The sequence below is a fragment of the Schistocerca piceifrons genome, chromosome 3 (assembly GCF_021461385.2).
Source record: "Schistocerca piceifrons isolate TAMUIC-IGC-003096 chromosome 3, iqSchPice1.1, whole genome shotgun sequence".
NCBI lineage: Eukaryota > Metazoa > Arthropoda > Insecta > Orthoptera > Acrididae > Schistocerca > Schistocerca piceifrons.
In genome coordinates this window covers 152,452,354-152,467,224 of record NC_060140.1, presented here as the reverse complement: position 1 = coordinate 152,467,224, position 14,871 = coordinate 152,452,354, and the positions used below count along the sequence as shown (strand labels likewise).

Here is a 14,871-nt window from a genome sequence, read left to right as displayed (position 1 = left end):
AAGAAGTTTTTCACAAGCATCAACACGTCGTTCTCTCATTTCAGGAGTCAGCTGCCGTGGCACCCATCTTGCAGACACTTTGTGATACTGGAGCACATCATGCACAATGTGGTGTGCTGACCTATGACTAATCTGTAAACATGCTGCAATGTCATTCAGTGTCACTCGGCGGTTTTCCTTCACTATGGCTTCAACTGCTGCAATATTCTGTGCAGTCACAACTCGTTGTGCCTGGGCTGGACGAGGAGCATCTTCCACTGAAGTCACACCATCTGCGAACTTCCTACTCCATTCGTAGACTTGCTGATGTGACAAACATGCATCACGGTACTGAACCTTCATTCGTCGATGAATTTCAATAGGTTTCACACCTTCACCACGCAAAAACCGAATAACAGAACGCTGTTCTTCCCTGGTTCAAGTCGCAAGTGGGGCGGATACTGCGACAGTATGTGTGCATCTGCATTACGCTGCCACCTACAGGCCATTCTGCACGCTGTTTGTAGCACGCATACCATCTTACGGGATAATGGCGCGAAATTTCGATTTGTTATTACAAATTTAAGGTTTTCATTTGATTCACCCTCGTACATACACTGTAAACAGTAATGGTCGTACCACACTTCCTTGCGGTACTTAGGAAATTACTTTTGAATTTGTCGATTTTGTTCCGTTAAGAGCGACGTATTGAGTTAGTCTGCGAGGAAGTCTTGAATCCTGTCGCAAATCTGGTCTGATACTCGATAAGATCGTATTTTTTTCACTAAACAGGAGTGCGGGACGGTGTCAAATGTCTTCCTGGAATCAAGGAACACGGCAGCAACCCGAGCGCGTTGTGTACAGCGCTATGAATCTCATGGCGGAACTCTCGCAAGATCTCTGTTAGCGGAACCCATGCTAATTTTTATAAGAGGTGGTTTTCGTTCTCCAAAAACATCAAGTTATCGACTTTGTGCACACAGTAACAAATACATTTTTGCACACAAAAGGCTTTCATGTTTTCTCTCTGTGACCTTGTCGCAGAATATAAGTAAAAACAGTCTCAACGTCCCGGTACTGACCAAGGTTTTTGAAGAAAAAGGAAGATTAAAGATTAGGGTTTAACGTCCCCTCGACTTTGATGTCATTAGAGAAGGAGCACAAGCGTGGATTTTTTAAAGGGTGAGAAATCGGACGTACCCTTTCAAAGGAACCAACCGCGCACGTGCCTGGGGCGATTTAGAGAATTCGCGGAAAACCAAATCATGATGACCGGACGTGGATTTGAACCATCTTCCTCCGGAAGGTCTCCACTGTGCTAACCGTTGTGCCATCTCTCTCGGTAAAGGTATTCAAGAGGTTTCCTTTCGTTGCACGGCAAATACAGGAACTGGAAACTACCTCCCAAATAGTGCCAACTGGGACTCCCTATGCCCCACCACCTGCGCCAGATCAAGTGGTATTTACCTGCAAAGACTCGGAGTGTATAATCGGTCAGAACTCGAACATCCCGGTGTACATTTAAGGATATAGAATTAAAGACGTAAAAAAAAATAATAATGAAGGAAGGAGATGGGGAGAACGATGTGGTGTTAGATACACAGTGGATGATGTACCGTAGCAATGCAATGGTTCACATTGCTTGACAACACGAAGATAAGAAGATAAGACGAAGACGAGAAAAAAACCATGCGAAAGCGAAGCATTTTGGAAATCTGTATTGTGTGTAGCCGTTTGCCACCCAAACTTCTATTTTTTCCATTCTCTTAACTGATATTTAACAAAGCGTTTTCTTATACGATCATTTTTCACAGACAGTACCTTAACACGTGTCTAGGTTCCAAAAGTCAACGCGAAACATTCCCGCTTTTAGTGCTAGAAAACGAAAAAGTAAGCAATTTCGAAGCTTCTGTATGAAAAAGATGGGAAGAGACATGCTGTCCGGCTGTTGTTCGTGAAATACTGGATCTGGTAGCGAAATTTTTGAATAACGTTACTTTTAAAAAAATGAAATTATGTCAGTTACACTGAACACGGCTAGATGCTATACCTGTGGTGGTCATTCTGGAGTCCAGAGACACTCGAGATCGGCCGGAACACGAGGTGTCCACATAGTTGTACGGGCCATGTATCGAGAAGTCTCCACACGGGCAAGGCCACGGCGCAAGCGCTCGTATCCACCTATGTACTTCGTTCCCAGCGACCTCCAGCTCTTACGAAACGTAACGCCCGTGACCTAAACACTGGCGTCGGAAAGACTAGCTCCACCAATTTCACACTGTACTGTCCGAAGTTACTCATCGTCCACAGAGTCAGAATACAATAGACATGCATATACTGACTTGATGTGGCCTGGAACGTATATGGTATTCCATGTTTATTAGGTCCCATGCTACTGAGTTGGATGTTGAGCGTAGTCGGGACAGCAACACGCTGAAACTATTTTTGTTTATTTATTAGTGTCAAAAGCTCCTAACGTCAGCATACACGAAACCTATATATATATATATATATATATATATATATATATATATATATATATATTTTTATTTAGATATTGATTATTCTATCTGTATGATGGTGATTGTGATTGCAATTGTAATTAATATTTTGCTTATCTGGAACGTGGGTGACAGTGATCATTCATTCTATTAACATATAGTTCCGTTGCACACTGCAGAACGCCCATACATTGCTAGTTACACCATGATAATAGCTTGTGTTTGTGTTTCCACATCGTGGTATGTGTTGTAGTCGTGGTGTGTTTTGTTCTTGTGTATTTGTCGTGTGCGGAATGTGTGTATCATACTCGAATGTATATTGGTTTCTGAACTGTACATTTTGACTGATATTTTCGTTACATTCAGACTGTAGTTGATCGGTGAATTGTCTCATGGGTGCAGTGACGGATTGTACTGCGTCACTGATCAGCTGTTTGTTATTAGTAATGTATTGCGCTACGGAGTCGTGCACAATTGTTGGTAAATTTTCACGTAAGCATCTATCAAAATGTTTGTCTTTGTTCTCAACCCAATCATGAAATTCTTTATTAATATTTTGAAAATGAGCTGTGGCATCTGATTGTAAGATGTCAGTCAGGTGTTGTTCAACATTGTCAAATTTATTCTGTACGTCAGTAATTCGTTTTTCAAGGTTGTCATGTACTGAAGGATATGTTTGAATTTGTTCAGTAAGAACTTCACACGTGACATTAAGGTTTTTTACTTGTGTCTGTAAAAGTGCTACGTCAGTTGTAGTCTTTTCTTGTCTCGTATTAAGCTGGGAAAATTTAGTACTGAGTTCGGTCATCTGTTTGGTCAGTGTGGCGTCTATAAGTTCCATACGTTTACACAAAGTGTCATTACCTATCTTGATTGCTATGAGATCAGATTTGATTTCGTCATTTTGTGTTTTTAACTGTTCATTTTGTGTCTCTAATTGTGCCTTTAAGGTTGCCATGTTTTCGGCGTTCTGTTTCCTTATGGTTGCCATATTTCCTGCGTTTTGTTTCACTAGCATTTGTAACATGTCGGCAATGTTTACCGTTTGCAAGGTCTCTGCCCCCGCCGCGTCATTAGACGTGACGTCATGCATTAACATGGGCTCTGATTGAGATTTTGAAGTTTTTGTAGTGGACGGCCTATTGTCAAAATTTTCGTCAACACTTGCGTCAATGTTTGATGAATCGTCACTACCGGTTGCTGTCGTAAAGTCATTTTCTAACACTTGTCTCACGTCCGAGTCGGATTGCGCCTGAATAGTACGTCCTTGCTGTTCCATTTTTGCGTATTGTTTTCTAGTTATTACCATGCCACACGTGATATATGTTTCAAGAAAATTTTTGACACAGATTTTAAAATAAAATGTAGTTGAGCATGAATCGCTCGTAGCAACAATGGCTGTCTGTTAATTTAAAAATATAAACTGAATTTGAGATTATTGGTAATGGCTGCTAGCCATGTTACATGATATCGTACAGAAGTCGGCCATATTGTACACTCGTGTATTGGTATTGTTGCATACGTTATTGTTTAGGGAAAAGTACTGAGAATGAAATTTATCACTGAAACTGTTATGCGGAAAAGAAACACTACAGAATTTACTGAAAAGCTAATACACTGAATTATACGTCTGGTCAAGCCTGCTAATGCAAAGATGCTGCGTCTTACCTTATTTTGCTGGAAGTTTCATTGCGTCTTCCCGCAAAATTTCAGAATTGGAAAATATCTTCAGATTTTGTTCTCTCATACATTGACGTCCAGGTCCAGAAAGTTGATTTTTTACATGAAACAAAGAGAACAATGTAACAAATGACAAAATAACAAGTCCGACACGCAGTCGCCAATATAAAATAAATAAAATAAATAAAAAAATGTTATTTTGAATATGTTAATTATTCTATCTGTATGATGGTGATTGTGATTGCAATTGTATTTGCTTATCTGGAACGTGGACGTTTAATTATTCGGTATGAGACGCTTGACAATGGCTTTTTCGTAAAGGCAATGTTACTCGTAGTTGACCGTGAAATAAAACTGAATAATCGGACTTCGTAATTAAATCGTTTCCAAAGACTGCTGCGGTAGGTGCGGACTCATAATCTAAATCTCAATATTACAATAATTTGCCAGCCATGCCAATACGTCGTACAGAGATGATTATCTACTAAACATAAAAAAGTTACACAGTTAGTTAAATCAGATATATTCAATGAATAAGCCTACAGTTCATAATCCTACTTACTTTTATAAATATAAATTCTTTACAGAATCGAGTGCCTAGTGTGGTTGCAACTCGCAGTATTCTTCTATAACATGAAATATGGCGGTGTGCCAGACAATAAAATAAAATACGTGCTTCTCGCACCACTTCAACCAGAGCTCTCCCTTTCTTAATCAAACATAAGAGTAACGTAATTGTGCTTTTGTTTTATCAGCGACACAGCGCTGCAGTTGTGTGCCATAGGCTTTATTTATTTGTCACTGATTATTTATTTAATTAATATTTCGCGTTTCCGAGGAAACTCACGCTCGGCATCCAAATGTGCCTTTATATTATATATATATGTGTATATATATATATATATATATATATATATATATATATATATATATGTATATATATATATATATAACAGCACTTATAAACTAATTGCTACTTTAAAATCTGAAGGCAGTCTTTCTTCTTGCAGGAAATAGTCTACATTGGTATAGTTTTGTGAACTCCAGAGTCACTTAGGAAGTAATGCTAATTTGAAGAATTCTGATACAAAAGAAATAAAAATGTCAATCTAAAGCAACTTTAGCCCAGTATTTGGCAATCATTACGACTTCTGAGCTTATGAACATCAGGCCATCAGTGGTACATCTGGCAGGGCATGTGTACATTGATATAAGTTTCTGTAGTTTGTTGAACTCCACAGGCACAAAGAGTTCATGGTGCGGAATAACTCCACTTCTGTTGAACTCCACAGACACAAAGAGTTAATGATGTGGAATAACGCCATTTCTGCAAATTGAATAACTCCATTTCTATAAATTGTCTTTTGAACATGCAACCCCTGTTCTCAGCCTGTTCAGAGTTTTCCTTAAGGGCCAGTTTTCAATGAAACCAGCAGCTACATTTTCCGATGACATTCAGAGCTCGTCTTCCTCATAGATAATCGTGAACACATCTGTTGGCGAATGTTACCTGTTGCCTTCATGAAACTTGTTTTACTGGACGAAAGTCTTGAAGGAGAAGTATGGTGGCCATATAATGGGAGTTCATCGCAGGCAGACATCTTATACATTTCTCTGCATGCAGCTACTTCATGCCTGATGTCTGGAGAGGTAATTCCAGCTGAACAGTGAAATTTACCTTGCAGTGTGGGCTTCAGACATACAATAATGAGTCTGCAGGACTCATTAAGAAAGCGGTTTGCTTGTTTAGCATGGGCAGAATTGTACCGAACTGGGATAGCATATGCACCTGCTACTTAACACAAAGATAGAGTTGTAGTTTTAATTTTTTTGCTGCTGTTTATTTTTCCGTAATTTTGCGCAATATGTTATTTCCTGCAGAGACCTTTTCTTAATTTTTTTACATTCAGGCAATCATGCTTGAAAGTCACTGTACAGTGAAGAATGACACTCAAGAGATCTGAGCTGGGAACTGTATTGCAACTCCACTCCTCTTCAAATCGCTCGAAGTTTCCTGAGAACCTGTCTGTTCCTCAGAAGCGACGCTCGCACTTGGGTTCTGCTGCGAATTGGTTTTAACTGGTTCTTACAGCAGTATTTACCAAACTCCTCGAAAGCAGCGTTAACATATAGTTCCACCTGTTCAAAGATCTCACTCGGAGAAGATAGGACGAGGTCATCAGCATACATGAAACTTCGTGTGTTATTACGCAGAGGCTGGTGGAAATATTCAATACCAGAGGAGCTAAAATACTGCCCTGTAGTAACGCGTTCCTTTGGGCTCTCCTGAAGCGACATAACGTCAAGGTAATGACAGCGACCAGAATGTGTTGCAGCCAAGCAACTATTCCTACTGAGAAACCAAACATCTCACAGAGGAGAGAGAGAAAATTTGATAACAGCTGAAGTGTGGCGTGAAGGAGCTCCAACGTTGAGAGACTTGGTTCAATATCAACAAGGTTTTTATCACTCTTTATTAAGTTACATAAATGACAAACGAAAATAGACTATTTTCACAGGGGTTTGGAAATTTTTGTAACCGTACTTGTCGGTCATGCAAGGACAATCAATTACACTGCATAATATATGAATATTTAGTGTGAAACTTGCTGACTTGTAGCTCAGGAAGCAATCGTGGGAAACAAGAAAACAAATCAATGGATTACGGAACCGAGTAATTGGGTGACGTAATTATGACGGAGGTTCAAAAATGGTTCAAATGGCTCTGAGCACTATGGGACTTAATATCTGAGGTCATCAGTTGTTCAAATGTTCAAATGTGTGTGAAATCTTATGGGACTTAACTACTAAGGTCATCAGTCCGTAAGCTTACACACTACTTAACCTAAATTATCCTAAGGACAAACACACACACACACCCATGCCCGAGGGAGGACTCGAACCTCCGCGGGAACCAGCCGAACAGTCCATGACTGCAGCGCCCCAGACCGCTCGGCTAATCCCGCGCGGCTGAGGTCATCAGTCCTCTAGAACTTAGAACTACTTAAACCTAACTAACCTAAGGACATCACACACATCCATGCCCAAGGCAGGATTCGAACCTGCCACCGTAGCGGTCGCGCGGTTCCAGACTGAAGCGCCTAGAACCGCTCGGTCAGTCTGTCCGGCTACGACGAAGGCTAGAGGGACGAAGGAACTAATTTGTCGGACTCCAGTGATAAGAAAAGATCGAGAGACCTATTGGAACATGGTTAGAAGTTATTAGAAAATCTGCCTGACCATCATGGACTTAAATCGCTGAAGGCTGTAATCAATGGAAAAGTGTAGTGGAAGCGTCTAGGCAGCACTAGATGTCAAATGCCTGATGATGGTTACGATGATGTTGACTTGCTAATCACAAAACAGTTGGTAGCCGTCAACACATATTGACCCTGGCGAAGGATATAATCTGTAGCAATCGTTTTTAGATATTAATGCACAGCTGCCCTGAATTGAAAGGGGCTTGTTTTCACAGCTGTCTGCGATCGTGATAGTTCTTCATTAGCAGATATTATAAACTATAAGTGCACACCATTGTAATCGCTTGAAGAACACAGTGGTTAATAACCGACTGTCAGCAAAGACCCCAAAATTGAATTTAAATACTTATGCCAGATATAGCTTTCTGTTGGAAAGCCTGTGCAGAAAGTTTGAATAATCTTTACACTGAACTGTAAATAGTCATGGGGCAGCGATAGTATCGCGTTCACAAGGTATAAAATGGCAGTGCATTGGCTGAGCTGTCATTTGTACTCAGGTGTTTCATGTGAAAGGTCTTCCGCATGACGGAAATTAACAGTCTTAGAACGGAATGGTGGTTGGAGCTAGATGCATGGGATATTCCATTTCGGAAATCGTTCGGAAATTTAATATTCTGAGATGCACCGTGTCAAGAGTGTGCTGAGAATACCAAATTTCAGGCATTACCCTCTCACCAAGGACAACGCAGTGGCCGACGGCCTTCACTTAACGACCGTGCGTAGCGGCATTTTCGTAGCGTTGCAGTGCTTACAGACAGGCAGCACTGCATGAAATAACCACAGAAATCGATGTGGGACGTACGACGAACGTCTCCGTTAGCACAGTGCGGTGAAATCTGGCATTAATGAGCTGTGGCAGCAGCCGACCGACGCGAGTAGCTTTATTAACAGCACGATATCGCCTGCAACAACACTCCTGGAATCGTGACCATTTGTTTGGACCCTAGATGACTGGAAAATCGTGGCCTGGTCAGATGAGTCCAGATATCAGCTGCTAAGACCTGTTGATTCGAGTGTGCCCCGTAGACCCAACGAAGCTGTGGACCTAGGTTGTCAACAAGGCACTGTGCAACCTGGTGGTGGCTTCATAACGGTGTGGGCTGTGTTCACCTGGAATGGATTGGGTCCAACTGAGCCAACTGAGACTATTTGCAGGCATTCATGGACTCTATGTCCCCAAAGAACGATGAAAGTTTCATGGATGACAATACGCCATGTCGCTGGCCCACAATTCTTCGCGACTGCTCTGTAGAACATTCTGGACCATTCGAGCGAATGATTTGGCCATTCAGATAGGTCGACATGAATCTCATCGAATATTTGTAGGATATAATCGAAAAGTCAGCGCGTTCACAATATCCTGTACCGGCAACACTTTCGTAGTTATGGACGGCTATAGAGGCAGCATGGCTCAGTATCTCTGCTCGGGGCTTCCAACGACTCGTTGAGTTCATGCCATGTCGAGTTGCTGCACTTCAAAAAGAGGTCAGACACGACATTAGGAGGTATCGCTGGACTTTTATTATCTCTCTGTGTATGTATATACACTCCTGGAAATGGAAAAAAGAACACATTGACACCGGTGTGTCAGACCCACCATACTTGCCCCGGACACTGCGAGAGGGCTGTACAAGCAATGATCACACGCACGGCACAGCGGACACACCAGGAACCGCGGTGTTGGCCGTCGAATGGCGCTAGCTGCGCAGCATTTGTGCACCGCCGCCGTCAGTGTCAGCCAGTTTGCCGTGGCATACGGAGCTCCATCGCAGTCTTTAACACTGGTAGCATGCCGCGACAGCGTGGACGTGAACCGTATGTGCAGTTGACGGACTTTGAGCGAGGGCGTATAGTGGGCATGCGGGAGGCCGGGTGGACGTACCGCCGAATTGCTCAACACGTGGGGCGTGAGGTCTCCACAGTACATCGATGTTGTCGCCAGTGGTCGGCGGAAGGTGCACGTGCCCGTCGACCTGGGACCGGACCGCAGCGACGCACGGATGCACGCCAAGACTGTAGGATCCTACGCAGTGCCGTAGGGGACCGCACCACCACTTCCCAGCAAATTAGGGACACTGTTGCTCCTGGGGTATCGGCGAGGACCACTCGCAACTGTGTCCATGAAGCTGGGCTACGGTCCCGCACACCGTTAGGCCGTCTTCCGCTCACGCCCCAACATCGTGCAGCCCGCCTCCAGTGGTGTCGCGACAGGCGTGAATGGAGGGACGAATGGAGACGTGTCGTCTTCAGCGATGAGAGTCGCTTCTGCCTTGGTGCCAATGATGGTCGTATGCGTGTTTGGCGCCGTGCAGGTGAGCGCCACAATCAGCACTGCATACGACCGAGGCACACAGGGCCAACACCCGGCATCATGGTGTGGGGAGCGATCTCCTACACTGGCCGTACACCACTGGTGATCGTCGAGGGGACACTGAATAGTGCACGGTACATCCAAACCGTCATCGAACCCATCGTTCTACCATTCCTAGACCGGCAAGGGAACTTGCTGTTCCAACAGGACAATGCACGTCCGCATGTATTCCGTGCCACCCAACGTGCTCTAGAAGGTGTAAGTCAACTACCCTGGCCAGCAAGATCTCCGGATCTCTCCCCCATTGAGCATGTTTGGGACTGGATGAAGCGTCGTCTCACGCGGTCTGCACGTCCAGCACGAACGCTGGTCCAACTGAGGCGCCAGGTGGAAATGGCATGGCGAGCCATTCCACAGGACTACATCCAGCATCTCTACGATCGTCTCCATAGGAGAATAGCAGCCTGCATTGCTGCGAAAGGTGGATATACACTGTACTAGTGCCGACATTGTGCATGCTCTGTTGCCTGTGTCTATGTGTGCCTGTGGTTCTGTCAGTGTGATCATGTGATGTATCTGACCCCAGGAATGTGTCAATAAAGTTTCCCCTTCCTGGGACAATGAATTCACGGTGTTCTTATTTCAATTTCCAGGAGTGTATATTAAACACAAGTGTTTAACGAAGTGCATTATTAGCTGGACGGCTACGTATGTTCGACATGGTCAGTCATTTTATTACGCCAATGAACTTTGCAGGCAGGAGGTGAGAGGTGCCCCACGTAAAAGAGCGTTGAGAGCAATAGCGTTAGTTCGAAAATTTTGTTTTGTTTGTTGCGGACTCTGATGAAGACCTTGAAGAAATAAAACTGTACGCTATCTTACACCTTGAGGAATTTCCTAGTTTCCTTTCACTGTCTCACCCCAACGACCCTGGTGGGTGCCGCCTGCCGCCACGCGCTACAAACGCCTACAGCACCAGCATCACACGCGTAGCGCACTGCTTGATCCAGAGCTTTCGATAGAAGATCTGGAGGTGTGCCGTGTGGAAGCCAGGCCTCCTGTTTGGATGCAACCGTTTGTCTCGTAATCTGATAGAATTGCCCTCAGCAAACTTGGGCAAGCCGGCCGCTGTGGCCGAGCGGTTCTAGACGCTTCAGTCCGGAACCGTACTGCTGCTACGGTCGCGGGTTCGAATCCTTCCTCGGGCATGGATGTGTGTGATGTCCTTAGTTAGGTTTAAGTAGTTCTAAGTCTACGGGACTGATGACCTCAGATGTTAAGTCCCGTAGTGCTCAGAGCCATTTGAACCAAACTTGGGCAAACAGCGACTGTACGATAGTTCCATGATTTACGTACCCGGCCAATCGGAACGTAAGTTGTAGGCCTATGTTTATTTTTCATTATTGCCTGTGGCAGCAGTTACATGTGACATACTGGTGCGACATGAGGCTTTGATAACCTCCAGTGACGTACGACCGCATTCAAATGAACCTTTACGACATGTGTGGCGTGCTGTGTGGTTTTTGTTTACAGAAAACCACTTTCATATTAGAAAGAAACTCTTTTAGTTTAAAGCAAGCCCATCACAATATCTTCTTGTACTAAGGGCCCGGGTTCGAATCCCGGCTGGGTCGGAGATTTTCTACGCTCAGGGACGGAGTGTTGTGTTGTCCTAATCATCATTTCATCCCCATCGACGCCCAAGTCGCCGAAGTGGCGTCAAATCGAAAGACTTGCACCCGGCGAACGGTCTACCCTACGGGAGGCCCTAGTCACACGACATTTACACTTATCTTCATTAAGGTTTATTTAAACCCTTTAATATGGTTTCAACGTTTACGAAAGACCTCTTCTTCAACAGGAAACAGCGACAGCCTAAACAGGTTAATAGCGAAACAGTGACAGCCTATATTTCTCAATATATACGTTCACTATATATCTTAACATGTTTTCACTGCTAATCTGTTTAGGCTGTCACTATTTCCTTCTGAAGTAGACTTTTTTTATAAACATTGAAATTATAGTAAAGGGGTTTATATAAACTTCCGATTTTGGAGATGACTGGCTGCTTATTATTTTCACAAAGAAGATTTCATCCTACGGTTGCTGCTCCAGCCACGCCAAAAGTTTAAACCCACATCATAACACTTTACTACATTTGTGGTTTTAATTACTCGGCTCTTTTTATTGCAGTAAACCTTGTGCCTGTGACACTTAGTTAAGGAAGATATTCTTACATATCAGAAAATGTTTAAAAGAAAAGAAATCTATGGCAACACCTCAAATGCAGAGTAAATGCGCCGACTGGCTCTCTACGTGGCATACATACGATTTGTAGGATCCGATGCCACTTTTTATGTATAAATGTCATACATATAAATACAGATCTTTCAAGTGGCACTCTACACGTTGTTGGATCCATTGTCAAATGTGTGGTATTTGATAAAGTTCTAAGACAAAGCTCTACAGTAGAGACCTAAGGCTTTTAAATCACGTATTTTAAATGGTGATTAGGTAGATGAGACGCACATGTGTTAGACATAATCAACGACCTCCAGATTTGACATAGATAATACGTGACTCTACCTACAATATCTACTGAAGAAGACAGTTTCAAAACTATCGAACCCATGGTCAAGGTTTAACAAACCATTATTTTGCAACTGATTCCCTGTTATTTCCAATTCATTGCAGCCGGCCGCGATGGCCGAGCGATTCTAGTCGCTTCAGTCCGGAACCGCGCGACTGCTACGGTCGCAGGTTCGAATCCTGCCGTTTAAGTAGTTCTAAGTTCTAGGGGACTGATGACCTCGGATGTTAAGTCCCATAGCGCTCAGAGCCATTTTGAACAATCCATTGCAGCTCTTTTAATTTTTAGTACACGACTGCAATTTCGGCACTTAAGCGATTGTCATGTGGTTAAAACAGAGTTAGTGTCAAAAGTACTCTATCATTAAACAATTATCTCTTTGTTGCTATAATTGATGGTTATTTTTAACTTATATGAGGCATTGTCTTAAGCACAATTAATAAAATATTCCGGGATATTATGTCGTGGTCGAAGGGATTTCACTTTAAAACCCGATGTCCTAGTTTTCAAGAAAGAAGATGGTAGCTTGGGCCACACAGTTTACCCAAAATCCACGCACACAGACCGCTACCTACACCGAGATTCGAACCACCACCCGCAACAAAAGCAAGGCGGCCGCTGTGACCGAGCGGTTCTAGGTGCTTCAGTCTGGAACCGCGCGAACGCAACTGTCGCAGGTTCGAATCCTGCCTCGGGCATAGATGTGTGTGATGTCCTTAGGTTAGTTAGGTTTTTCGTAGTTCTAAGTTCTAGGGGAACCATAAAAACGTTGGCGGATAGAGCAAAGAAAATCTGTGAACGAGAGCTGTTTGACGCAGAGTTAGAACATCCCACCACTGCATTGCTCAAGAATGGTTATTTGTTCGCTGAAGTGAAAAGAGGGTTAAGAGCACCGCGTAGAAATCATAGTGATGCTCAAGCGCCGGTGAAATCGAAAGTTTTCCTGTTATTCATTAGAGACGTGACTGATCGCATGGAAAAAATCTTGAGAAAGTGGAACATCGCGGTAATTTACACACCCATACGGGAGATACAAGATCAGCTAAACTCAGAGAAAGATGCTCGCTGACCGCTGGGAAAAGCTGGCATTTATAGGATTCCGCGTAGTCGTGGGGAAGTGTAAGTGGGTACTCCAAAAAGAATTGTCAAAAAACGACTCGAAGAGCACAAGGACAATTGTAGAAGAGGAGACATTGACAAATCAGCTGTTGCGGAACATGCTTTACAGCCAGGACACCACCACATTCATTTTGACAGGACTCAAGTACTGGCAGCCACAAACGGATACCACAAAAGGCTATAAAGAGAGGCCATAGAGATTGTGAAATATCCAAGGAGTTTTAATAGGAGGAAATAGGGCGTGAAACTGAATGGAATTTGGATTCTGGTGCTGAAGAAGATGTGTGTCTTCCATGGTGGGATGATAGTAACAGCGGATGACGGCAGTCGACAACGGCCAGTTGCGCTCGCGTATTCCAAACAATGTTACGTCACGCCACTCTGCGGAAGCGGAATTTTGCTGTAGTCATGCATGGTAGTCCGGAGTATTTTATCGATTGTGACAAATCCGGCAGTGAAAGTTTACATCTTTACACTGTCTTAAGCACCTGACAGTCGCTTACGTACCGAAATATATAATCGTGTACTGAATAAATAAACTTGACAGACAACGGCGGCAAGGTGGTCTTGAAACTTCCTGGCAGATTAAAACTGTGTGCCGGACCGAGACTCGAACTCGGGACCTTTGCCTTTCGCGGGCAAGTGCTCTACCAACTGAGCTACCCAGGCACGACTCACGCCCCGTCCTCACAGCTTCACTTCTGTCAGTACCTCGTCTCCTACCTTCCAAACTTTACAGAAGCTCTCCTGCAAACCTTGCAGAACTAGCACTCCTGAAAGAAAGGATTTTGCGGAGACTTGGCTTAGCCACAGCCTGAGGGATGTTTCCAGAATGAGATTTTCACTCTTCAGCGGAGTGTGCGCTGATATGAGTCTCGGTCCGGCACACAGTTTTAATCTGCCAGGAAGTTTCATATCAGCGCACACTCCGCTGCTGAGTGAAAATCTCGTTCTGGAAGGTGGTCTTGTTTAAAAAATCTGATGGGACCCTTCATTGCGGAAGACCTTCTCTAGGTCCGAAGTACCCTTATTTTTCTTCAGTCTGCCTTCCGTTACGTAGCGCAGCGGCAGAACTGTGTCACTGGCCCCGTGAATCTTATCAGATCAGAGTGTCTGGGTTCCACACCTGGTAGTAGACAGTGACTTAAACAGGCGCTGCGAGACGGCAGGTCTGACGAGGGGGAGCTCAGTACGGAGTGGTCTTCAGCAAGTGAGAGGAGTTTTTTGTGGCGGCGCGACTGCCGTGTGACCTGCTCCGCTCAGGTGGCCCCCGGCTGGCCGTCTAGACAGGCCGCGCCGACCGATGCGGTGGAGGCGCCGAATATCATCTCGTCTCGTCCGCGGCAGCCCCGCTATCTGGCGGCCGCATCTCGAGCGCCGGCACGTGATGTTAACAGAAAGCGCGGTAGCGCACCTGACAAGCCGCAGCGT

At 44.2% G+C, this 14,871-nt stretch overlaps 1 protein-coding gene and 1 non-coding gene across 3 annotated transcripts in view; one reads left to right on the top strand and one right to left on the bottom strand.

Moving 5' to 3' along the window:
• LOC124789803 (E3 ubiquitin-protein ligase HECW1) overlaps positions 1-14,871 on the top strand; it is a 209,438-nt gene that overhangs the window by 110,755 nt on the left and 83,812 nt on the right. The window lies entirely within an intron of this gene.
• Trnas-cga lies at positions 14,035-14,109 on the bottom strand. Its single transcript has one exon. It is a non-coding gene; the product is annotated as a tRNA-Ser (tRNA).